This window comes from Schistocerca americana, chromosome 5, assembly GCF_021461395.2.
Source record: "Schistocerca americana isolate TAMUIC-IGC-003095 chromosome 5, iqSchAmer2.1, whole genome shotgun sequence".
Classification (NCBI taxonomy): Eukaryota; Metazoa; Arthropoda; class Insecta; order Orthoptera; family Acrididae; genus Schistocerca; species Schistocerca americana.
Window position 1 is genome coordinate 511,519,117 of NC_060123.1, and position 24,969 is coordinate 511,544,085.

The following is a 24,969-nucleotide window of genomic DNA, read 5'->3' on the forward strand; positions in this document are numbered from 1 at the left end:
CCTGAATTAGTCTCTCTTATTGAAGGAAATAGTGCGCATATAGTATTAGGAACGGAAAGTTGGTTAAAACCGGAAGTGAACAGTAACGAAATTCTAGACACAGAATGGAATATATACCGCAAGGATAGGATAAACGCCAATGGTGGAGGAGTATTTATAGCAGTAAAGAATTCAATAATATCCAGTGAAGTTGTTAGCGAATGCGAATGTGAAATAATCTGGGTTAAGTTAAGTATCAAAGGTGGGTCAGATATGATAGTCGGATGCTTCTATAGACCACCTGCATCAGCAACCGTAGTAGTTGAGCGCCTCAGAGAGAACCTGCAGAACGTCGTGAAGAAGTTTCGTGATCATACTATTGTAATAGGGGGAGACTTCAATCTACCAGGTATAGAATGGGATAGTCACACAATCAGAACTGGAGCCAGGGACAGAGACTCTTGCGACATTATCCTGACTGCCTTGTCCGAGAATTACTTCGAGCAGATAGTTAGAGAACCAACTCGTGAAGCTAACGTTTTAGACCTCATAGCAACAAATAGACCGGAACTTTTCGACTCCGTGAATGTAGAAGAGGGTATCAGTGATCATAAGTCAGTGGTTGCATCAATGACTACAAGTGTAATAAGAAATGCCAAGAAAGGAAGGAAAATATATTTGCTTAACAAGAGTGATAGGGCACAAATCGCAGAATATCTGAGTGACCACCATCAAACGTTCATTTCTGAGGAAGAGGATGTGGAACAAAAATGGAAAAAATTCAGAAACATCGTCCAGTACGCCTTAGATAAGTTCGTACCGACTAAGGTCCAAAGCGAGGGGAAAGATCCACCGTGGTATAACAATCATGTACGAAAGGTACTACGGAAACAAAGAAAGCTTCATCATAGGTTTAAGAGTAGTCGAATCATAGCTGATAAGGAAAAGCTGAACGAAGCGAAAAAGAGCGTAAAGAGAGCAATGAGAGAAGCATTCAACGAATTCGAACATAAAACATTGGCAAACAATCTAAACAAGAACCCTAAAAAGTTTTGGTCATATGTAAAATCGGTAAGCGGATCTAAATCCCCTATTCAGTCACTCGTTGACCACGATGGCACCGAAACAGAGGACGACCGAAGAAAGGCAGAAATACTGAATTCAGTGTTCCGAAACTGTTTCACTGCGGAAAATCGTAACACGGTCCCTGACTTCAGCCGTCGCACGGACGCCAAAATGGAAAATATTGAAATAAACGATATCGGAATTGAAAAACAACTGCTATCACTTAGTAGCGGAAAAGCATCCGGACCAGACGAGATACCCTTAAGATTCTACAGTGATTATGCTAAAGAACTTGCCCCTTTTCTATCAGCAATTTATCGTAGATCGCTGGAAGAACGTAAAGTACCTAGCGACTGGAAGAAAGCGCAGGTCGTTCCCATTTTCAAGAAGGGTCATAAATCAGATGCGAATAATTATAGGCCTATTTCGCTTACGTCAATCTGTTGTAGAATAATGGAACATGTTTTGTGTTCTCGTATTATGACGTTCTTAGATAATACAAATCTCCTTCATCATAACCAACATGGATTCCGCAAACAGAGATCATGTGAAACTCAGCTCGCCCTATTTGCCCAAGAAATTCACAGTGCCGTAGACACTGGCGAGCAGATTGATGCCGTATTCCTGGACTTCAGGAAGGCATTTGATACGGTTCCACACTTACGTTTAGTGAAAAAAATACGAGCTTACGGAATATCGGACCAGGTTTGTGATTGGATTCAGGATTTCCTAGAAGAAAGAACACAACATGTTATTCTTAACGGTTCAAAATCTGCAGATGTAGAGGTAATTTCGGGAGTACCGCAGGGAAGCGTGATAGGACCTTTATTGTTTACAATATACATAAATGACTTAGTTGACAACATCGGTAGCTCCGTGAAGCTATTTGCAGATGACACGGTTGTCTACAAGAAAGTAGCAACATCAGAAGACTCGTACGTACTCCAGGAGGACCTGCAGAGGATTAATGCATGGTGCGACAGCTGGCAGCTTTCCCTAAACGTAGATAAATGTAATATAATGCGCATACATAGGGGCAGAAATCCATTCCAGTACGATTATGCCATAGGTGGTAAATCATTGGATGCGGTAACGACCGTAAAATACTTAGGAGTTACTATCCGGAGCGATCTGAAGTGGAATGATCACATAAAACAAATAGTGGGAAAAGCAGGCGCCAGGTTGAGATTCATAGGAAGAATTCTAAGAAAATGTGACTCATCGACGAAAGAAGTAGCTTACAAAACGCTTGTTCGTCCGATTCTTGAGTATTGCTCATCAGTATGGGACCCTTACCAGGTTGGATTAATAGAAGAGATAGACATGATCCAGCGAAAAGCAGCGCGATTCGTCATGGGGACATTTAGTCAGCGCGAGAGCGTTACGGAGATGCTGAACAAGCTCCAGTGGCGGACACTTCAAGAAAGGCGTTACGCAATACGGAGAGGTTTATTATCGAAATTACGAGAGAGCACATTCCGGGAAGAGATGGGCAACATATTACTACCGCCCACATATATCTCGCGTAATGATCACAACGAAAAGATCCGAGAAATTAGAGCAAATACGGAGACTTACAAGCAGTCGTTCTTCCCACGCACAATTCGTGAATGGAACAGGGAAGGGGGGATCAGATAGTGGTACAATAAGTACCCTCCGCGACACACCGTAAGGTGGCTCGCGGAGTATAGATGTAGATGTAGATGTAGATGTACAGACGTGACATTCAGTGGCAATAAACTATTTTACACTGATCACCATATTGCACCAACAACTAAACCTCGCAAAGTGCCATACATATTGTCAAATACAGAAAGACTCTTACTCAATTACACTGCTCTCCCAAGGAGGACAGGAGCTAGAATATTGGAGAGTGAAACTGATCTCCATCCCAGTAATATATCACCACATACTGTTTCGATCTAGTAAACATACAATTCATATCCTCTGCAATACAAAATCATCCCTCTACATCAGAGCACTCTCAGCAGACCAAAGTCGCACTCAGAACTGTTCTAAAAATTCGGGATTGTCATCAGTCTGCACAAATGCCTTACTATTTCTAATCTGAACCTGCTTCTGTGCTTGCTCGCTTTTCTATGCTCATCTCCAGACTTGGAGATTACAAGAACACACGTATTTTCACATGGTTTGCTGTAATATTATACCATTTTCACTGTACTTCTCGATATCAAGCACTAGGCAGCATCCTACTGATTGTTAGCGCAACATAATTCCCAAGATATAGACTGGAAATTATTTCTCTACAAACCCCAAACTTTGGCAAGGTACATCATGCTGTAAACCACTGAGTAACTAGCAACAAATAGAGGAAACTGATATTTCCACTCTCGAATACCGATGTCGGTGATGTAACAGATTCCAAATCTTTCCTATAATTTACAAGCCAACTAAGGTCTTTCCCATGTATAGAGAACAGGCAAATATGACTTCCACATGCTAGATGCACACACCACAATCGATCTTCTCTAATCCAAATAAAGGCGCGCAATGTGCAGAAGCAGTCAACCGAACAATTTACGTGGGAGGCAATAACGCTCCAGTGCACACGCACTTCCATACAAATCTTTTCAAATTTCCACTTGATCACGAAAGCCGCCTGACACATACGAGTATTAGTACGCTATTTGGTTGTCTAGACGATGTCAAAGTTAACTCAGATATATTCCTACATTCAACAGGCCTCTGCATTTGGATGGCTGCTGCCGTTAACAGTAAACGTGAATCATTACCACCACAGGCCATGCATACATGGAATCATTCTAGGAAACCAGTCACATATATGTTTCATCATTATACTTACAATTAAATATTACGATCGTGGTCTGGCATTCGACAGTGAGCGAAGTATCGGAAATACACCCTGCTGAAGGCTGTTACGATCGTGGTCTCAATTGAATGGCATTCGACAATGAGCGAAGTATTGGAAATACACCCTGCTGAAGGCTGTGGCTCTGGAAATGGAAATACCTGTACCTTCCTTACGAATGGGCTTAGTCATTCCCTTTACACATCACGCAACACAATCACATACATTATAAGCCTAATGCTCAAATGCGAACATATCACCCCCCGACTATTGCTAAGTATAATACTTGACCAATAAATGATTCCACACCATGCAAAATAATACTGACCGAAAATCAACGATGGGTGGGCATGTCTCTTACGTTTTTTTGCGAGTGCTACCGCTGTGCCTTAGAAAAAGAGACGTAATCGACCAGATGTTACAAAAAAACCGATCGTTACAACTACTGCATGTTACTGTCAAAAGCTGTCTTGGTTCTACGGGTGCACATAAGTATATATGTTAAAAGCTATACCCACTTTACGAATCAAGGTATGATATTACCTCTGAATGAGGTGGTTTTTTCCAGACAAATACCGTGACGGTGATTGTAGGAATGTGTATTATCAGACCTCCACATTGCCCACTATGCAACCTCGTGATAAAGTTACCACATTTTGAAAGTGATTGGGCTAAGGAACGTGGTATGTAAACGATATTTGCGACTCCCTCACAACGCCCCAGCTAGATAAATCTATAGTTTTTGTAGCGCATTCTGTTTCGATGCCATATCAGAGGTTCAGCAATATATCCACTGAGTTATAGGCAATGACTGATTGAGAAGGAACACAAACAGTAGTAGTAGATGATGTGTCGATTGAGGTCGTAAGAAGATGTACACTAGCTTCTCAGATCTCTAGTGTTATGCTGTCCGCTACAAATTATGTTTAGGATTTAGAAATAGTTCTTTCCATTCATGCACATACCTGCATCGGATCACACCCACAAGTGAATTATATTTCTGGCACTCTCATATCTCGCAACGAGTCACCTTCCTCGAACCTGTCTGCTACAGTAAAATTACAACCTGGTTTTAGCCATTCCCTACGAATCCTGCAGCTGCGTCCATTTCTACCGCTTCGCGCATGAGATCGTTCCATTTTAAGTTGGAACTGAACAGAAGTCTGAGAAAACCATATGCACAACCTTCTGCAACCCGTGTAGAAACAGAGTGACCTGAGTTAGTGCGACAGGAGCATGTTTTGACCATTCCACGGAAATGCCCGCATTGTGGTGCATCCCAAAACTACATAAAAGTACTACAGATCCGCGTCCATTCAAATCTATCACCCCAACATGCTATCATCGTTATTCTCTACCCACAAACAGAGAAAAATTAAGAACTATAGAAGTTCCACAAACTTCATCCGATATAGAACTCACATAGGCACCTTTGCTTGCGCGATGACACAAGGCAGAGGTGCGGCTCCAGTGCGGAGAGGGAGATTTCGCAATGCTTCCCCAGAATAGCGCAGCGTGCAGCCCTCCAAGCATTCCTAACGGTATACCTCGTCCCTCGCCGAATATACACCTCAAACTGCCTCTGCTACTGCTTCCAGTGCGACACGATCATATTAAATATACAGGCACTGCAGAGGCCACTTTAAATTTTGATCACCTATACGCTAGGCGAATGATCCTATCCCACAGACTGTACTAAGTCGCAAAAGACGATCCCTCTCTTTCTGTTTAGTTGTTTGAAACACTGTTTTCTAACACGCTTTGTACAAGACCAAACATTTCGTTTTTCTGCCACGTCTCTGAGTCCTGTGCCAGGTTCTAAACTGACATTAAGAAGTTCTGATCTACGGCCTTTTGCAGGAAACTAGACTTTGGATGGTCTAAATCATGCTCTTACGGCGGATACCATAACATGCCCCACATCGACTGATTTTAAATAAACGACACATGCAACATAAGGAAACCAAAAGAGATTGCTCAGTTTGTGCAGAGTCCCCAAACTACAGTCCGAAGGTCATTTACGAACTCTACATTTAGACTCAGTTGATAACTCTACGTTCAGTTTCGACTGATTCCTCATATTGCAGGCATGTACGCGAGCACTGTTTCGATGCTAGCAGCCTCAGAAGGTGTCATCCATCCACAAAACTCATTCCCCAACTCAGACAAGCGCTGTCAGTCAATCATTACGTGGTAACCAACAGCTCACCAATGCAGAGATAAGATGGGAAATACACCGCTGATGTACTGTAATAATAAGCATCACAGTTGATATTGCAAACCATTCTAGCAATTTTACAGTAACTTCAACACGGGCTATGATGTGACAGCATGTCTCCCCAATTTCAGTATCATAGCTCAACCAGCCCTTCTCAACTTTGCGAGTATCATTGCGAACTTGGATAGATGACTGTGCAGAACGTCCATTCAGTGTTAATTCTCGAACACATAAATCATCAAAGTATACCAGGCAGCGCTCCACATATTTCTAACACTTCGAACATAGTGATTAATTTACGATCTATCTCTATGCCTATGGCAGTCACAGAGCATTCGCGCTGTCTTAGGGTAAAATTAGAGAGTGAAAGACCGTCCTCACGCTGTCATTGAGCAACCCCCCATGAAGCACCGTTACCCAGTTAATCTGCAACCGTCCAAAAGAAGACCGCTACACTTAACGTCTCTTGAATGAATCGAGCTATCCGAGTCCTCACCCATCCAACTGCATGATATTTCTCAAGATGCGCCCATGTCGAGGAGCTTAGCACTCCTTATCGATGTATAGTAACAGATTTCAAAGTGTCGCGATGTAATAGCAGACGGTTAAGAAGAACAATAAACGACTGATTTTTATGCGTGATGAGATCCAGACAGCTGGAGTTCGACGCATTTTTACGTAAATCAAGCAAGCTATCAACTCTATTGTTCTACAGTCTAGGATCGATACCTGGAAGGTATCGGTAAGAGAGAACATAAACACAAGCACTCCTAAGGCTACAACGTTCTGCACTTAAAAGGGCTATAATTGTAGTTCGCCTGCGTCTCCAACCTATCAGTCGTATGGAACGTAGCGCTGTTAATATTCCAGTGTAAGAAATATATTTCAAGCGCATGACATACATCCTTCTTTCTGGTTTATCTATGATAAACTATGTCATCGAACTGTTAAACGAAAAAACTACTTACGTAAAACATTTGCTCTGTGTGATAGGAGTACAATATAGCTTTCCGGAGACGTATAGTGTCCAATGTTCACATCCGACCACGGTTCAGAAATTATATGATGCCTGCATCAGACCTATATAAAATGATCGTTAGTAGCGGGGACCTCCTACAAGGAAACATAAACGCATAGCAGCAGCGTCCGACATGTGAAAATTACAAGTGATTCCGCCACTAACTCTGTAACAGCACATCTGCCAGGCAAATTTGTACATGGGGATTGCAGCGCCTCACAGAACACCAATGCGAGCGTTGTTTTGTACCTCCGCCCCAATGTGCCAATGTGCGTTCTAGCATCAGAAGATCCCCCTCCATACAGTTCTGAAGCATCGCCTCTAGCATGGCACAGCGCGTACCCAATCGCAGGCCTTCCCGTCTGTATTTTTTCAAAGGGACGCTGGTGAGAGCCCTCGCTGTCCTAGAAATCTCTTCGATCCGACCGTTCCCTTGGCTTACGCCGCAGAGGTGCCACACCACTGTAATCAGCATTCATTTCTCTTTCAACACAGTTTTTTCTCGTGAACAGTCGCCCAGCTGAGGGGCCGGGACGTGTACTCACCGTTTCATTTCAGGAATGTCCGCCCTGTGTTCAGACCATAAAATTTCGCTTTCGACGCTCTGCTGGCGTCCCACGCCCCGTCTGACAAAATACGCCCAACACAACAGAATAGCTTCACGTTGTACTGGCGGCCCGAAGGGCACCAAGCTAACCCTTCGTACCCAATCGCTATTGAGTATGTCTATTAGCACAATCACTGAGAGCACGAGACTTCAGTTGGATGAGAGACCTTGGCGATAATGGACTACTGCCTTAATGTCTATCATTCTCTTGGAATGCACGTAATTTCACGTAAAAGCTTCAGACATTCACCACTAAGACTGTGATAATGTCACCCATGTGTGTTAAGTTTCGTTAATAAGGAAGCCTTCTGCAACTGTCCAAGGGTTAGTAGTCACTACTTAGCCAACAGTGACGCAGTAAATCGACAACATAAAACGGGCTAAGGAGAATCCGAAATCTGACACAGATATCTAAATAGACTACTAAATTCAAATAAGAGATTTGTTACAGTTACTTCACTATGTTAAATGATCGGAATAAAGCGAATGTTGCTTGAATAACGTGGCCAAATGAGCCATTACCATCCTTCATGGTACAAACGAATATTTATTCCTATCATATCAATAGTCAGAAGATATATAGTTGATGTAAAAGCGAAAATGTACGTTGATACCAGCTGTCCTTGTGAGAAAAAAGAATAAGATATGAACGGAAGCAGAGATAAAGTTATGCCTCAGATTAACGAAAGCAAACCAATCTCTTATATGAAAGAAAAAAGTACGAGCTAAGGCTTGTTTTGGTGTGGAAGATCGTAGTTCACCTTCCTACATAGCTTGATAATCGTGCAGAAATACATGTAGACCTGAAATCGAGACCAGTTTCCCAGGCTCTAAATTAACAAAGTCCGAACGACGGCAACAGGTTTTAACACAAAGGCTGATTTATATAGACTCGTCCAACGTAACAAATCAGATTTCTGGCAGCTTTATGTTGCTGCAGTAATGAACCGGGCAGCGTTCAGTAAGTATGTTTTCTTTCTCCACGTCACACATTAATCATTCTTGTGAAAGCGAGGAAATAAGCTTAACGGTCTTATATCGTTCCTTCTGCCAATATTTTGACAGGAAATGCAGAGCACAAAGGGAGGTGGAACGTATCTACGATATTCCAGCTCGTTTCTCGTCTGCATTGCACACCGCGTGTTTTGCGGCCTTTTTTTTCTTCTGCAGTCCGTATGCTTTACTTTCTTTTCAATATGTTGGGAAATACTATTGCCATTGCAATATTTCAGAAAATGGTAAACTGGATTAATTCCACTCTTCTTCAAAACGAATGCGGTACAAGATATTTTGATATATAAATGTTAATTGTCGTTGCTGTAAATAGTTTTCCGAAAATATGGTTTTATGACAGGACTGTTGGTTCAACATGTCAACTGTTATATCTTTCTGTTACTATTTTCAGAGAAAGTGAACTCAAGTATAGATGTATACGAGAGCTATTCGGAAAGTAAGTTCCGATAGGTCAAGAAATGGAAACCACTGTGAAAATAATAAAAATGTTTTATTTGTAACGGTTAGCTACACCTTCCAGCCACTTCTCTATATAGTTGCCGCTCCGACTTGGACATTTGTATAGCCGACCACTGCAGCCGAGCGGTTCTAGGCGCTTCAGTCCGGAACTGCGCGGCTGTTACGGTCGCAGGTTCGAATCCTGCCTCTGGCATGGACGTGTGTGATGTCCTTAGGTTAGTTAGGTTTAAGTAGTTCTAAGTCTCGGGGACTGATGACCTCAGATGGTAAGTCCCATAGTGCTTAGAGCCATTTGAATATTTGTCATAGCGTTGTACCAACTTTCTAATGGTCTCGTCATAGAAGGCAGCCTCCTGTGCTTTCCGCCGTTGAAACTCACCAGGAGTCAGTTACGAGCTGTATTGTGGGTGATCGAACACTTCCCATCGAAAACGCCGGCCGGAGTGGCCGAGCGGTTCTAGGCGCTACAGTCTGGAGCTGCGCGACCGCTACCGTCGCAGGTTCAAATCCTGCCTCGGGCATGGATGCGTGTGGTGTCCATAGGTCGTTCAGAATTAAGTAGTTCTAAGTTCTAGGGGACTGATGACCTCAGATGTTTAGTCCCATAGTGCTCAGGGCCATTTGAACCATTTGAACCCATCGAAAACGGTACAGGAGTGTGTTCATTGCCCCTGAAGGTGCGGCCAAAAATTGTCACGAAATCTCTCACCATCCCCTTATACTTGGCGGCATCTACAGGTGCTTACCGTTCGCTCAGAACTCAAAAGAGGGACGTGATGCGATCGACGGGCATACTAGAGACACTGTGCGACTCATATGTGCAAAGTTTCATTGGTTTTCTCAGTGGTTTCCATTTCGTGATCGATCTGATCTTACTTTCAAAATAGCCCTTGTATAAGATAGTCATCGCTGGTGAAGATTTAGCTTAAAGCGCAACAATTAGTTTGAACATTTCTTGAAATTCGTCGCATAAGTGTAACGAGCTATATTTCCAGCCTCTTGGAAATACTGCTCCAACGTATATGAAAGATCAATGACGCACAACGAAATGTACAGAAAATAATCACAAACCGCCCCACAGTTCCCGATGCGGTTACCCAATCAGATATAGCGCACAGAACCTCTGGAATTTTGTTCGTGGAAAAAATTAAAACTAGATGTGTAGAAGAACACACTGAGACCGATGACCCTTGAGCACATGAAATACCATATAACGCGGCCTGTTCTGAGAATAGTACAACGTGCACTATTGTCTGTCCAGATCGCTTTATGCGTCAGTGACCAGCCTAAATATTTTGAGCACTTAAGGTGACACTCGCAATAATGAAAACAGGATCCTTACCTGCGCTACGTGTTTGCTTACATCGGCACAGTAAGCAGTCGTTTGTGGGCGTTCTTCTCCTGGATGCAGCACAATGGTTCGCGACACTCTCACCATGTCACTCTTCGACCTAGTCACGGACGTATTATGTCGTTCAAATTTACTTCGGAGTTTTTTCCAAATGCTACAGACGTAAGTACATCATTCCATTATAAATAATGAAAGCGGGAGTCATGACTGGGCATCTACAAGCGTTAACAACTAGTTTCCAGCGTTATAAAATTTAGCATATTATCTGCGACGCCTTTTAAAAGCCACACCTCGATAATATTAAGGCATTGTGGATATACAGAGCGTATCAAAACTAGTCATCCGATTTAAAAAAAATTATAACTGTTACGTTATTTGAGATATGTGCGTGAACAGCATACTTTTGGAAAGAGCAAACTCTCGAGTTTTACATGGTTCCCGCAAACTAGCAGCAGGGTACGCCCATTTCAGTTCTAGAAAAACGGTGTCCGGACACTAGAAAGCGTTCTGTGTTCTATGTTTTGCGCAGTGCGGGTCAGTAATAACTGTTCAGCGTGATTTTCGTACTAGCTGTGGTGTGGATCCTCCTACAGCAAAGAGCATTAGACGATAGCATGAATAATTTCGACAAACGGGTTGTTTGTGTAAAGGCAAATCGCTGGGCCGTTACCGATTGTCTGACACAGACGTCGAACGCATCCGCCATAATTTCACAAAGTGTCCGCAGAAATCCATTTGCTGCGCAGCTCGACAGCTCATTATGCTTCCCGATCTCTGTTTGGGACAATGGAGAAGGGTAAATGTATCAATTTGAGGTAAAGTATTCTGGTCCGGAAACCACTGAGCCGAAACTTATAAGCGAGAATCGTTCTGATATTTCTGGCTGCGGATCTCATCTACTGTAAGCTCTTTATTTTCCATATTTTGGGAAGAGTTACTATGCATCAAAACAAGAAACTAGCTTTCTTCTTGTGCCTGTGTGGGATGGGTAAAGCAATACGCTAAGACACTCTCATGAACTTTCTCAAAATAACTACATATTCCCAAGATGTGGATGGCAAAAAGCTTACAGCAGAAGAGTTCCAATATCAGAGGTATCACTTTTTTCTTTATTGTATTTCCAAATCCCCATCTGGGGTGGGCTGTCAGTAGCGCAGGCGCTGCTCTTCAGCCAAAAGACAAGTAGACAGGAAGACAAAACAATATAAAGAAGAAACACGGCGGAACATACAAGCAAAAAAGGCGGAGCATAAGAGAAGAAGGCATACAAAAAGTGGTGACTGTAAAACGGAGGAAAAAATCCAAAAAATTATTGTACATACAAAAAAACATACACTGTAAGGATTAAGAGGCTCCAGGCAAAGTAGTGCTGGATTATAAAAAGTCGCAGAAAGGTTAAAACAGCCACGTGACAGACGGCGTAGCACAGAACAATCATACAGGTCGAGCACACAATTAAAACCTCATCACTGATCACACTGTAGAAAAGCACCAGACACAACACTAATGCAGCACATGTGATGATGAAGAAAAACCTGGGAGGACCTGCCAAGAGTGGGGAACGAGGGAGTAGGGAAAGTGAGGCGAGAAGGAGGGGAGAGAAAGGGGGAGGAATTAGGGCGCGCTCCAAAGTGGGGGCAGGAAGCGAAGGGACAGGAAAGAAAACAGCCAAGGGGAAGTGCAGAGACTTGTGGGGGGGGGGTGGCAGAGGGGGGAAAACCGCTCTGTGAGAAGGTGAGAGGAAAAGGAGGGCCCTGGGGAGGGGGTAACAAGGCCAAGCTACAGTTGGTAGAAGGGTACAAGTCATGGCGAAGTTCGACATCTGAGAGGGGGAGGTGCTGGAAATTGACCTGATGAAGGAGATGGAGGGTGTAGAGGTAGAGAGAGGGAGGGATACATTGATAGAGGCTAGCCAACAGGCACAAGGTGGAGATGAAGGAGGAAACCAGGGGGTTTGGGATCAAGCATGCATACATCGTAAAGGATGTGGAGATGTTGGAGGAAATGGAGGAGGTGGAGGAAGGAGATGGGTGGCGGATATGGAGGGCAAGGAGGAGCACGTGGTGTTCTAAGATTTGGAGGGCCTTAAAAAAGTCAAGGGAGGGGGGGGGGAGGCAGAGATCCAGGCAACACTGGAATAACAGAGGACAGGACAGATGAGGGATTTGTAGGTGTGGAGGATGGTAGAAGGCTGCAATCCTCATGTCCAGCCAGACAGGAGTTCAGGAGGGGGAGGCAGGAATGGGCATTCTGCTGGATGGTCAAGAGATGAGATGTCCAGGTGAGGTGACGGTCGTGGGTGAGGCCAAAGTATCTCAGGGTGAAGGTAAGCTGGATGGGATGACCGTAATTGGTTATGTAGAAATCATGGAGATGGAAAGAGTGGGTGGTGTGGCCTATGATGAAGGCCTGGGTTTTGAAGGGATTCATACAAAGTCACCACTGGTTACACCAAGTGGTTAACTGGTCAAGGTGGGTTTGGAGGGTGCGTTGGGACTGTTGAAGTATAGGATAGAGAGCTAGGAAGGTGGTGTCTTCAGCATACTGGAGGAGGTGGACAGTTGGGGGTTGTTGTCGTTCTGGTCTTCAGTCCTGAGATTGGTGTGATGCAGCTCTCCATGCTACTCTATCCTGTGCAAGTTTCTTCATCTCCCAGTACCTACTGCAGCCTACATCCATCTTAATCTGCTTAGTGTATTCATCTCTTGGTCTCCCTCTACGATTTTTACCCTCCACGCTGCCCTCCAGTACTAAATTGGTGATTCCTTGATGCCTCAGAACATGTCCTACCAACCAATCCCTTCTTCTAGTCAAGTTGTCCCACAAACTCCTCTTCTCCCCAATTTTGTTCAATACTTCCTCATTAGTTATGTGGTCTACCCATCTAATCTTCAGCATTCTTCTGTAGCACCACATTTCGAAAGCGTCTATTCTCTTCTTGTCTAAACTATTTATCGTCCATGTTCCACTTCCATACGTGGCTACATTCCATACAAATACTTTCAGAAACGACTTCCTGACACTTAAATCAATACTCGATATCAATAAATTTCTCTTCTTCAGAAACGCTGTCCTTGGCATTACCAGTCTACATTTTATATCCTCTCTACTTTGACCATCATCAGTTATTTTGCTCCCCAAATAGCAAAATTCATTTACTACTTTAAGTGTCTCTTTTCCTAATCTAATTCCCTCAGAGTCATCCGACTTCATTCGACTAACGAGGATAATGGAATGTAGTCGAATTAAGTCGGGTGATGCTGAGGGAATTAGATTAGGAAAAGAGACACTTAAAGTAGTAAAGGAGTTTTGCTATTTGGGGAGCAAAATAACTGATGATGGTCGAAGTAGAGAGGATATAAAATGTAGACTGGTAATGGCAAGGAAAGCGTTTCTGAAGAAGAGAAATTTGTTGATATCGAGTATTGATTTAAGTGTCAGGAAGTCATTTCTGAAAGTATTTGTATGGAGTGTAGCCATGTATGGAGGTGAAACATGGACGATAAATAGTTTGGACAAGAAGAGAATAGAAGCTTTCGAAATGTGGTGCTACTGAAGAATGCTGAAGATTAGATGGGTAGACCACATAACTAATGAGGAAGTACTGAATACGATTGGGGAGAAGAGAAGTTTGTGGCACAACTTGACCAGAAGAAGGGATCGGTTGGTAGGACATGTTCTGAGGCATCAAGGGATCACCAATTTAGTATTGGAGGGCAGCGTGGAGGGTAAAAATCGTAGAGGGAGACCAAGAGATGAATACACTAAACAGATTCAGAAGGATGTAGGTTGCAGTAGGTACTGGGAGATGAAGAGGCTTGCACAGGATAGAGTAGTATGGAGAGCTGCATCAAACCAGTCTCAGGACTGAAGACCACAACAACAACAACAAGATAACTCGTAAGGTCAGTATTGCCTCACGTGTTCCAACATTTCTACGAAATCTAAACTGATCTTCCCCGAAGACGGCTTCTACCACTTTTTCCATTCGTCTGTAAAGAATTCGCGTTAGTACTTTGCAGCTGTGACTTATTAAACTGATAGTTCGGTAATTTTCACATCTGTCAACACCTGCTTTCCTTGGGATTGGAATTATTATATTCTTCTTGAAGTCTGAGGGATTTTCGCCTGTCTCATACATCTTGCTCACCAGATGGTAGAGTTTTGTTGGGACTGGCTCTCGGAAGGCTGTCAGTAGTTCTAATGGAATGTTGTCTACTCCCGGAGCCTTGTTTCGACTCAGGTCTTTCAGTGCTCTGTCAAACTCTTCACGCAGTATCATATCTCCCATTTCATCTTCATCTACCTCCTCTTCCATTTCCATAATATTGTCCTCAAGAACATCGCCCGTGTATAGACCTTCTATATACTCCTTCCACCTTTCTGCTTTCCCTTTTTTGCTTAGAACTGGGTTCCCATCTGAGTTCTTGATATTCATACAAGTGGTTCTCTTTTCTCCAAAGGTCTCTTTATGTTTCCTGTAGGCAGTGTCTATCTTACCCCTCGTGAGATAAGCCTCTACATCCTTACATTTGTCCTCTAGCCATCCCTGCTTAGCCATTTTGCACTTCCTGTCGATCTCATTTTTGAGACGTTTGTATTCCTTTTTGCCTGCTTCACTTACTGCATTTTTGTATTTTCTCCTCTCATCAATTAAATTCAGTATCTCTTCTGTTACCCAAGGATTTCTACTAGCCCTCGTCTTTTTACCTTCTTGATCCTTTGCTGCCTTCACTATTTCATTCCTCACAGCTACCCATTCTTCTTCTACTGTATTTCTTTCCCCCATTCCTGTCAATTGTTCCCTTATGCTCTCCCTGAAACTCTGTACAACCTCTGGTTCTTTCAGTTTATCCAGGTCCCATCTCCTTAAATTCCCACCTTTTTGCAGTTTATTCAGTTTTAATCTATAGTTCATAACCAATAGATTGTGGTCAGAGTCCACATCTGCCCCTGGAAATGTCTTACAATTTTAAATCTGGTTCCTAAATTTCTGTCTTACCATTATATAATCTGTCTGAAACCTGTTAGTATCTCCAGGGTTTTTCCATGTATATATCCTTTTTTCATGATTCTTGAACCGAGTGTTAGCTATGGTTAAGTTATGCTCTGTGCAAAATTCTACCAGGCCGTTTCCTCTATCATTTCTTAGCCCCAATCCATATTCACCTACTATGTTTCCTTCTATTCCTTTTCCTAATGACGAATTCCAGTCAACCATGACTATTAAATTTTCGTCTCCCTTCACTACCTGGGGATGTCTTGGGCATATCAGCAGTGTACAGGACATAGAGGAGAGGGGAGATGACGGAGCCCTGGGGGACGCCATCAGTAGGAAAAAGATAAAGGAGTTGGTGTCGTGGAGGGTGACATAGGAAGGATGGTGTGAGAGGAAGGAAGCGACCAGACAGACAAAACGGATAAGCAGGGCATAGGTCTGGAGTTCATAGAGGATTCTGGAATGCCATACACGTTCGTAGGCATTTTAGTGGTCGAGCGGAAACAAAAATGGCAGAGTGACGGGAGTTAAGCTGGAGGGGTAGAAGGTGGACGGTGGACGAGGTTAAGGAGTTGGTCTTTGGCAGAGAAGGAGGGTTGGAAGCCATACCGGGTAAGGGGGAGGAGGTGGCGCTGATGGAGGTGGTGATGGATACGATGGGACAGGATAGATTCCAAGACCTTACTGGAGATGGAGGTGAGGCAGACAGGATGATAGGAAGAGGCAGCGGAGGGGGGTTTGTTGTGTTTGAGGAATAAGAGGATGCAGGAAGTCTTCCACAGGTTGGAACAGAAGCCAGTAGACAGGGTGATGTGTAAATTAGCAAGGGCAGTCAGGTAGGATAAGAGGCATTCTCTGAGGTGGTGGTAGGTGACACAGTTGTGACCAGCGGCCGTGTTGCGTTTTGACCAGAGGATAAGTTTAATGTCTTGTGCTGTGACTGGAGTGTTGTTGTCAGAGTGGGCAACTGCCCCAAGTACTGAAGAGTGGGAGCAAGTGGAGTGACCATGGTATCAACGCGTTCCATGGCAGAGGGGAAAAGGGATGGAGAAGACCTCTATTAGGTGGGAAGCAAAGTGGTTAGCCTTACTGAATTTGCCAGGAAGGGGGCGATCGTTATGGAGAAGGGGGGTATGGGGTGCAGAATGGGAACCAGTAAGGCAATGCAAAGCTGACCAGTATTTGGAGGAGCTGATAGGGAGGGTGGCGTTCAGTCATGTACAGATCTGGCGCCAGTCCCTGGTTTTCTTGGCTGTAATGCGGGTCCATACTTGTCGATGTATTCGCAGGTGGTGTTGGAGTGTTTTCCTGTCACTAATGCGCAGGAAGGAGCGATAGAGGCGGCGGGATTCACGGAGGAGGAGGACAGCACATGGAGGGAGAGTGGGGTGGAGGGGGTGGATGGTTTCAGTGAGGACATGGGCCTCCACAGGGTCAGTAATGGCCTGCTGAAGGAAGGACGAGGTGTGGACGATGTCGTCAGGATGGAGAGGTAGCAGAACGATTTTTGCTTCTAACTTTCCACTTGCTCGTTTCCAGTTGAGAGACCCTTACGTCTAAGTGATACAGTTACCCTTCTCCATCGTTCGTGACAGTTTGTATCATCATCGCAGAATCACTCTGTATATAAGCAAGACATACCATAATGAGAGGGAAAGTGTACAAGAATACCATGAGTTCCTGCTATTGCTTACGTTGCCTTACGTGAAACGAACTGTGGCCGTTTGGTGGTGTTAGCGCACACACGCTTTAGAATATAGCATCTAAACGTTTTAGTATTAGGCATTAATCAAAATTACTGACCTGGGCACTTTCTTCAGTTTTAAAATTATTAATAGCAGTATTTGTTATTCGATTTAGTGTGATGCACTACTAGTTCATAACTCGAGTGTTGCCTCAGCCCACAGACTTTACTATCAAACTATGTACAACTGACAGTTATAACTTATAATATAACAATCAGGCTAATCATTGAGCTGTTCCAAGAAGCGCTGGGCAGCAAGCGAGCTAGTATGACAATATGTAAATTTTAAACTTGGGTTTGTGCTCCATCTACGAAATTTAATTTTCTCTTGGTGTGACACTCAGAGTTTCTCCACTCGATACTAAGATTGACATGCAATTCATAAAACAAAGAAGTACATACTGTTGTGGTACATACCAAGTTTTGTCAACAAACGACATTTTATACATTGACAAAAAGTTACAAGTTACTGATATACACATCTACTGATAGTGGTAGTATTGCGTACACATGTTATAGAAGGCAGGGCACTGGTGGAGCTGTCATTAGTTTTGTACTCAGGCTTCGTACTTGATTATGAGCGCCCAATGGGAATTAAGATTTGAATGCGGGATGGTAGTCAGAGCCAGATGTATGGGATATTCCATTTCGGAAATCGTTAGGGAATTCTACACTCATGCCCAAAAATTAAGGATAATGCTGATACATGGTGAAACATCGCTCTGGTGGGCGGTTTTCAGGTTTAAATCATCTCGGGGTATGACCATGGGGTGCATTTAACCTGCGGTCGTTGCACGGTGGCGCTGGCAGCAGTCCACATATGCAGAGGTGTGTTGGTGCATATCAGAGTACGGTGCAGAGAGTAGGTGTGCAGACGTTTTCAGACGTGCTAATGGTGACAGTGTTTTGAAAATGGATCAAAGAAATTGATAACGTTATGAGGGGTAGAATATTAGGGCGACTGGAGGCTGGTCAAACACAGCAGGTTGTAGCACGGGCCCTCCGTGTGCCACAAAGTGTGATATCACTATTACGGCAACTATCCAGAAAACAGAAAATGTGTCCAGGCGCTACAGTACGGGACGTCCACAGCGTACAACGCCACAAGAAGACCAATATCTCACCATAAGTGCCGCAGACGACCACGGAGTACTGCAAGTTCCCTTGCTCGGGACCTTACTGCAGCCACTGTTACCTGAAATGCTCCTCCATGATACTGACAAGAGGGAGATTGAGTTAATAATTAAATCACTTAAGACCAAGAACTCTCATGGATATGACGGGGTATCTAGCAGAATACTGAAGTATTGTTCCATGTATGTTAGCTCAGTACTTAGCCATATCTGTAACTTTTCCTTTAGGAGTGGTCGGTTTCCTGACCGATTAAAGTACTCGGTAGTGAAGCCACTTTATAAAAAGGGAGACAGGGATAATGTTGACAATTATAGACCTATTTCTATGCCATCGGTGTTTGCTAAAGTTATCGAGAGGGTTGTATATACAAGGTTACTGCAGCATTTAAATTCACATAATTTGCTGTCAAATGTACAGTTTGGTTTTAGAAATGGCTTAACAACGGAAAATGCTATAGTCTCTTTTCTCTGTGAGGTTTTGGACGGATTAAATAAAAGGTTGCGAACGTTAGGTGTTTTCTTTGATTTAACGAAGGCTTTTGACTGTGTTGACCACAAAATATTACTGCAGAAGTTGGAACATTATGGAGTAAGGGGAGTAGCTTACAATTGGTTCGCCTCCTACTTTAAGAACAGAAAGCAGAAGGTAATCCTCCGCAATATTGAGAGTGGTAATGATGTTCAGTCCCAATGGGGCACTGTTAAATGGGGCGTTCCCCAAGGGTCGGTGCTGGGGCCACTGTTGTTTCTTATTTATGTAAATGATATGCCTTCTAGTATTACAGGTGATTCAAAAATATTTCTGTTTGCTGATGACACCACCTTGGTAGTGAAGGATCTTGTGTGTAATATTGAAACATTATCAAATAATGTAGTTCATGATATAAGTTCGTGGCTTGTGGAAAATAATTTGATGCTAAATCACAGTAAGACTCAGTTTTTACAGTTTCTAACCCATAATTCGACAAGAACTGACATTTTAATCAGACAGAATGGGCATGTTATAAGCGAGACGGAACAGTTCAAGTTCCTAGGCGTACAGGTAGATAGTAAGCTGTTGTGGAAAGCCCATGTTCAGGATCTTGTTCAGAAACTAAATGCCGCTTTATTTACCATTAGAACAGTATCTGAAATAAGTGACATTTCAACACGAAAAGTAGTATACTTCGCATATTTTCATACGATTATGTCATATGGTATTATTTTTTGGGGTAATTCTTCTGATTCAAAAAGAGTATTTTTGGCTCAAAAACGGGCTGTTCGAGCTATGTATGGTGTAAGTTCGAAAACCTCTTGTCGACCCCTATTCAATAGTCTGGGAATTTTGACATTGCCCTCACAGTATGTATTTTCTTTAATGTCGTTTGTTGTTAGCAATATTAGCTTATTCCCAAGAGTTAGCAGCTTTCACTCAGTTAATACTAGGCAGAAATCAAATCTGCATGTGGAATGCACTTCCTTGACTCTTGTGCAGAAAGGAGTGCAGTATTCTGCTGCATCCATTTTCAATAAGCTACCACAAGAACTCAAAAATCTTAGCAGTAGCCCAAACACTTTTAAGTCTAAACTGAAGAGTTTCCTCATGGCTCACTCCTTCTATTCTGTCGAGGAGCTCCTGGAAGACCTAAAAAATTAAGCAAATTCCAGTGTTACATTCTTGATTTTCTTTATTTAAACTAACGACTTGTCGCCTGAATATGTTTCTTATATTTCATTTTATGTTTCTACAATCGTGTTATAATTTCATGTATTGACTCGTTCCATGACCATGGAGACTTCTCCTAAATGTGGTCCCACGGAACAATAAATAAATAAATAAAAATAAATAAATAAACATACAGTCTACAGACGACTGAACAGACATGGTTTATTTGTCTGATGGGCACTGATAACCTTGCTGTTGTGCGCCCTAAAACACTAATAATCATCATCATCATTATTCGCCTGAAGACCTGCAAGGTGCATTCCACTGACCCCTGGTCACAGGAGAGCCAGTAAAGTCTGGTGTCAAGAACACAGCAGATGGTCATTGGAAAAGTGGTCACAGGTTATGTTCACAGACGAGTCAAGGTATAGTCTGAATAGTGATTCTCGATGGGGTTTCATCTGGTGTGAACCAGGAACCAGATACCAAACCCTTAGTGTCTTGAAAGGAACCTGTATGTAGGTCGTGGTTTGATGGTGTGTGGTGGAATTGTGATTGGTGCACCCCTGCATGTCTTTGACAGAGGAACTGTAACAGGTCAGATGTATTGGGATGTCATTTTGGACCAGTATGTCTGCCTTTTCAGGGGTGCAGTGGGTCCCATCTTCCTCCTGATGGATGATAACACACGGGCCCACCAAGCTGTCATTGTGAAGGAATACCTTGAAACAGAAGATATCAGGCGAATGTGGTGACCTGCTTGTTCTCCAAACCTAAACCCTATCGAGCATGTCTGGGATGCTCTCAGTCGACATATCGCTGCACGTCTTCAAAGCCCTACGACACTTCAGGAGCTCCGACAGGCACTGGAGAAAGAATGGGAGGCTATACCCCAGCATCTACTCGACCACATGATCCAGAGAATGCCAACCCGTTGTCCGGCCTGTATACAAGTGCATGGTGATCAAAAAATGGTTCAAATGGCTCTGAGCACTATCGGACTTAACTTCTGAGGTCATCAGTCCCCTAGAACTTAGAACTACTTAAACCTAACTAACCTAAGGACATCACACACATCCATGCCCGAGGCAGGATTCGAACCTGCGACCGTAACGGTCGCGCGGTCCCAGACTGTAGCGCCTAGAACCGCTCGGCCTACTCGGCCGGCCATGGTGATCATATCCCATATTGATGTCAGGGTACATGCGCAGGAAACAGAGGCATTTTGTAGCACATGTGTTTCAGGACGGTTTTCTCAACTTATCACCGATACCGCGGACTTACAGATCTGTGTCGTGTGTGTTCCCTAGGTGCCCATGCTATTAGCGCCAGTTTTGTGTAGTGTCACGTTGTGACGCACCACATTCTGCAATTATCCTTAATTTATGAGCATGAGTGTTTATTACTAGATCGACAATGTCAACAGTATGCAGAAAATAACAAATTATAGGCATTACTTCTCACCATGGGCAATGCAGTGACAGACGGCCTTCACTTAACGACTGAGAGTTGTGGCGTTTATTGAGTGGTCAGTACTAACAGACTAGCAACATTGCGTAGAATGACCACAGAAATCAGTATGGGACGCACGACGAACGTATCCGCTAGCAGTGTGGCAAAATTTGGCGTTAATGGGCTATGGCAGCAGACGACCTACTTGAGTGCCCTTGCTAACAGCCCTACATTGCCTGCAGTGTCTGTCCTGGGTTTGTAAACATATTGATGGGACCTTGACGACTGGGAAACCGTGGCCTGCTCAATTGAGCCCAGAACATGAGGGTGGGGTTTCAGTGTGGCGCAGACTCCACCAAGCCATGGATCCAAGTTACGAAAAGGGCACTTGCGAGCTCCGCAAGGAGGGAGGAGACCAGACAGCAAGGTCATTCGTCTCATCGGATTAGGGATGGATGGGGAAAGACGTCGGCCGTACCCTTACAAAGGAGCCATCCCGGCATTTGCCTGAAGCGATTTAGGGAAATCACAGAAAACCTATATCAGGATGGCCAGACGCGGGATTGAACCGTCGTCCTCCCGAATGCTAGCCCAGTGTTCTGGCCACTGCACCACCTCGCTCGGTCATGCCACATGGAATTTCTGTACTATACACGGCAAAAGGAGATCCGACACGATGTTAGGGCGTATCCCATGAAGTTTGGCACCTCAGTGTAATGTGTAGTGTATTTGCAAGCAAAAATATATTATGTCTGCTTGTTCTATCTCGTGACTGATAGCAAAAAGCAAAATAATTTTGTTGTGAAGTTTATGGAAACTAATCCTTGAAATAGATAGCTAAGTAGTAAGTTCGAACTATTGTTGTAAGAAAAGTGATCGTATACCGTCTCAGCTATTACCGCTCTCAAACAGAAATTTTAATACTTCTTACACTATTATATTTACCAGTAATAATTTCCTTCTCATCAGGTGCATATTTATTTGGCATAATAAATATTTGTTTCGTTGATTCAGGTCACCATGTGATACGACCATTTATTTGTGAACCTCCGTTATAAGTAGGAGGTATTCAAAGACTACGATACAGTTACCATTGAGTTTACTCATTTTGAGAAGCACAGTGCCATCTGTGATAATACATTAGTGAACATAACTTCGCTTCCAAGATCGCTAATAATAACCTTTATTGTCAAGAACTGGTTTCAGTAATCTAAGTTACTATCTGCAGATCTTGACAGACAGGTTATTGCTTATGCCCTAAAACAGCAGTAGAAGTACACTTTCTCATGAACTGGCGGGTGCATAGCAGACTAGAATATTGATTCATATCATATACATCTGTCTTATGTCACTCACTCTATTGGGAGTAACGTAAGGCAGATGCATATGGTGCATAAATATGTTTATAGATGTTTTAATTTTGACATGCCAATGCATCACTCTTCTAGTCTGCTATGTAATTTTAAATTCATGACGAAAAGTACTTTCACTGCTAATTTAAAGTGTGCTTGGCAGCTCATGAAAAACAGTAAATTTATTGCTATTTTAAGACAAATGCATTAATCTGCCTGTCGAGATCTGAATACGGTAGCTTTGATTAACGAAACCGGTTATCGATAGCAAAGGTTTTTGTTGAAACTTCTTTGTTTAATATAATTTTTACTTCAAATTGCTGAGTGATATTGGTGTATTGTCACTTTGCTTGTCTTAATCGTTTCAACGCTGACCTACAGAATTTGCCCTGACAAATACAGCTCAAACTTATTCATTTCATTTATGACCCACAATACACAAATGCAATGCAATCTGACAATTAATTAACACAAAAGAATGGCCCTAAATTGGAAGAAATCCTAACAATAACCCATACATTTCATAAGTCACCTACCTCTCATAAAATCTTCCTTACACAAACTACAGCAATACAGCAAGTATACAGCCAGCTAAATAAAAAGATTCTAATTACTTTTAGGCTCGAGTTACTAATAGGCATGTGGTTAGCAAAGGAAAGATTTTGTTGCGGAGCAAACACTGTATTTAGCAGATTTTACCTTAATCATGTGACAACCAGTTTGAAAAATTATATAATCGTCAGGATTCGATTATCATTTTACATTAAATCTCTATGACACACACACGTCCAGACCGCCCACTCTCGCTAATACTGCAAACCTGCAACAATGCTAATTATTGACCTCTAACCTCCCTCACTGCTGACTATTCACTTCACACTGCCATCGTTGCTGGCTATTCACTTCCATCTGCGAGTCTCACCAGCCACAGAGTCTCTTACAGACGACGCACAGAACTGTCAGTGATATTAATGCAGAACACTGCATAGCGCTGCCAACATATAAACACATGGACAGGCTACTTACATAGCCCCCTGCTCCTCTCAAAAAATATTACAAACAGTCTTTGTTAAAAAAATTTATATTAACAATATCAAATAAATCAGATGCACACAATCAGTAATTTACGGTTGGTCAGTAAAGCAAAAAATTGTCCTCATAGTCCCTAAAGACAGTCTTATTCATCAGATGAGTATTCTATGACAGTTTTATGCGCACAGCATGAGCAGTAAAAGAAAATGCACACATAAGTAGTGGACCTCCATGCAGTCTTGAAGAAGTAGTGTTGTCCTCCCAACGGAAACACAGTGCTGACTCTTGACATGAAGACATGAAGATTGGTAATGGGCCACAACAGAGCACGCCCACAGCAGAGTCAGTCTACATCTTGAAGAATAATTGTAGAATTGGTAGGTCACCAGAGAGCAGACCCACAGTATTCCTTGTTTATGGTAGTATTGGGCCACCAAGGTGCAGACCCACTGTAGTCCTTGTAGAGATTATGGTAATAGTGCGCCACCAAAGGTGCAGACCCACTGTAGTCCTTGTAGGGATGTCCAACAGTCATTCGTTGCGACTGTGTAGGTGCACAATCACTGTTGAAGAGTCTTGATGGCAATGTAGCAAGTTCATGAACCACCACTTGAGCACTCACTAAATCTTTCTTGCAATATCTTTAGAACCAGCAATGCTGTTAACCAGTCCCTTGCTGAATTATCAACATACATGCAAGCACTAAGACAGTGATATAATCTCTGAGATTTTATACATATAGTATGACCAACAGACAAATGTGTGGAGTATAATGAATCCCTGCTATTTTTGGAGAACTAGTATCTACACAATTTCAATTTTACAGCATACAAATTCAATCACAAATGTAAAGAAAACATCATTACAGTAAAGAACATGTTAATACAGATAACATTTGTAGTAATACAGGCTTTACAAAAAGAATAGAGATAAACATGTACGTGAGTATTACAGGAATTATGACATAAGTAAATAAATCAGAAATGAGAATATTCACAGAAAAATTAACTTGACACATGAGCATTAAAAGAAAATAGAACAGAATAAATAATGTCTAAAGATGTTTCCAAA